Genomic DNA, 3,411 nt, shown 5'->3' on the forward strand with positions numbered 1-3,411 from the left:
CCTTCATATTTTAGATATTCCACACACATCTATTTTTAGCAAAGACCTAATGAAATACTATCCATGATTTCGCATACCGTTCATGTTACATGTATAGGGACACAATAGGACAATGGGGCCTGCAAGAGACATTAATTGCCTCCAATTTCCCAAAGGGCCCAACTATTTGTTTAGGATATGCATGATGAGTCAGGTTGTGAAAGCCATATGTTACCAGACATTTTCTTTCTTTATTGTCTCTTCTTTTGCTTTGAACTCTTTTGCCATCATACTGAAACTACAATCTTGTGGTGCGTGACTAGCAATTTCACTACAATTCCACAAATGTGATATATTGATGGCCTTGGCCTCGTCCCCTTCTGCAGGCATCTTGGCCTCTATGAAATCAGTGACCTCCTCGGCCACCACGGGGTGCCAAGATGCTGCACAGAGCTAACCGAGAACTTCTTTGTGTTTATTTTGCTCGTACTCACGGTTGTTTATGGTGAGTACGTAAAAGGCACACATTTTACTGATTGCCCTGCTGGTGTGTTATACTGCCAGGATTCAATGTTGCTGCTAGATCATGTGGAGGCATTGCCTAATGGCCAGGCTACCTTAGGATAGGAGAGGAAATGAGGGAAGAACCGGAAAGCGGGTTAGGCTGGTTTGAGGAGGAATGAAGGGAGAGAAAGAAAAAGAATTGGCAACATGTTGTTCTGACTTGGCCCTAGAGGAGAAATGGCATGGGCCATAGGTGGCTTGTTGGCTGGATGGATTAAGCTAGGAGTTTTCCATTACCAAAGACTTTTCTTAACTCATTTAAGAGTTTAACTCCAAATAAAACCAAAAAGGAACAAACACTCATATGCCCACTATAAAATAACATGAATGAATTCATAAGATAAATGAGAAACTTTCATCATATTGGGGCGGGCAAGAGTGCGAGGGTTCTTTTTTGGTAAAACATGATTAATGTAAATTGAATTCAATTTAAACTCGTTTTTGAACCTGGAGAAACAAAGTTTGGCTTTAATTTCTAAAACATACGAAATATTTTATTGGCTGACATACTATGCAATATTTTAAATTGAACACCTTGATTTGTAATTTTGAGGTTTACATTATTGCCAACATACAAGATAATGATGCATGAAGGAAGCAAAGAGCTGATGGGCCAAAGAGGTCTACTGCTAAAGGATACACAAAGAATATCACTGATGAGCCATAGAGGGGCTTGCTGCTAGATGATGGCCGAAGAGCATCTTTCAGGGCACGAGACTTGGCTCGGCAAGGTGAGATCCAAACTATATAAGGGTAGAACATGATGATGTTCTAGGGAGTCATACTTAGGGTTTTGCGATGTGAGTGGTGTAAACACTAATGCAAACTAGGCATGGAAATTCTAGTATTAACCCAAAATATTCAGCAAATGTAGTTCGTACTAGGAGTATATTTAATGTTTTGAGTAGCTTCCTATCTATAATTACAGGATCACTTTAATTGAAATATCTGAAGAAAACATGGCAAGACTCATCCTGTTATTAGTTCATGTTGATATGATGTGTATTGAAGTCAAGCGATAAACAACGTTTGCACTATTCATGTTGCAACCCTTATGCTCAACAATCTACCAAGAATGGCAGCAAATAAATCTCCCCCAATCAAATCCCTTGTCATTGCAACCCCAAATACAAAGTAGAACCCAACCCTTTGAAAACATAGGAACACAACCAGCTTTGAAGCACTTGGAAATCCCAAGAAGCACCAACCTAGTAAGCAAATTGTGATTTGGCCACCAAGAATGGTTCGCTCCAATGAATAGAAGATAGCCTCTCCCGAAAAGGAAAAAAGCAAAGCCACGGAGCAACAACAAGTGACCACAAGTAAGAAAAAGGCAGCCCATCATTTCAGAAGATGACGATGAAGATATCAAGAATAATGTCTAGGATGAACAAGGAAACAAAGGAGATGGCCAAGATAAACTATGCAAAATTGAATACAAATCAAAGGAGATGGCAACCCAACTCCATGAGCATTTGCCTATGCATGGTGTAAATCACCCATTGTTTTCCCAGCATCGATCCCTTAGTCAAAGCAAGCCCTTTTGTCCACCCTTCACCATTATTTTGTGTCTAGTTTGTCACAAGCAATAACAACTAAATTGCATGGACTTACCAACCGTAAGACTCACTCATCATCACAATGATATTGACACAACCTTGTCATCTCCGGGATATTAGTGTATGCCTAATAATTAACATTAATCTTAGGCTCAAAAAAATTCCTCCATTCAAACTAAAAAATTGCACAAATTCACATTATACACATACATACGTAATCATCTCCCTTCATTTGCACAATCTAAAACTCAAGGGCACATCATTGACAAATAGCCATGCCTTGGTAAAAAAACACAAATCTAAACTGCAACCCATCTACATCACAATTCAAGTACGCATTAGAATTAATATGTTATCTTAGTCTAGCAAGATGCATTTTGTGTGGTAGTGGAATTTACACCAATGATGAGAGAAGCTACACTGCCATGACTAGAAGAGTGAAGGGGATCCACCTGATGAGGATGTCCATTAATAATGCCAAAACTACTTGAAGATTATAGCACTTGTAGTTATAGATGGCCAAACGAGCGGCTCAGCCTAGGCCTATTGAGGCATGGCCCAACAAGGGTCGTCCCATCATGGCCCAGTGAGCTCATCGTGCCATGCCATGCCAGCCCATGGGCTAAGGCATGGGCCTGGCATAGCCCAATGAGGGTTTAATTGGGCTAATGATGGAGGCATATGGAGCAGAAACTGCACCACGACATCCTCAATGTGCGATGACCGTGGCCGCGAGCCACCAGTCTACTCCCCACTGCATCCGGCTGCTATGTCCATTGGAGCAGCACCGTTGCCGCCTTCCCATGCATCTATCTTGGCTGCACCACTACTTCTCCTCTTCCACATGCGCCGAGAAGAGAGCATGGAGTCTAGGATGAACTACATAGGATGAGAGCCCCTTTCGTGGAGGCAACTCACACTAGTACAAAAAATTTATTGGAGGTGGGTAGAATGGGTTAATGGAGGCGGGCATCACAACCGCCTCCTATCCAAGGTCACCATTAATGGGTCGACCATGGAGGCAGGTACTTTGCCCACCTCGGTTAATCAATATAAAAAACAAAAATAAAAAATAAAAAGCCCACAACCCAGACCTAACGGGCGTAGATTTGGGCCTCACATTGCCACCCTGCGCATCGCCATTGTTGTTGGTGCAGGCCCCGCCTCATGAGAACCGTAGCCAAGGTTGCTCGATCTACCACTAGGGGAGCTCGATTCGCTGCATGCGCATCCACTGTCGCTGGGTCTAGCGACGACACCTTTGCCGGAGCAGGAGTTGCTGCACCACCACCTAGCACCACCACACCTC

Source organism: Sorghum bicolor, chromosome 2 (assembly GCF_000003195.3).
Source record: "Sorghum bicolor cultivar BTx623 chromosome 2, Sorghum_bicolor_NCBIv3, whole genome shotgun sequence".
Lineage (NCBI taxonomy): Eukaryota > Viridiplantae > Streptophyta > Magnoliopsida > Poales > Poaceae > Sorghum > Sorghum bicolor.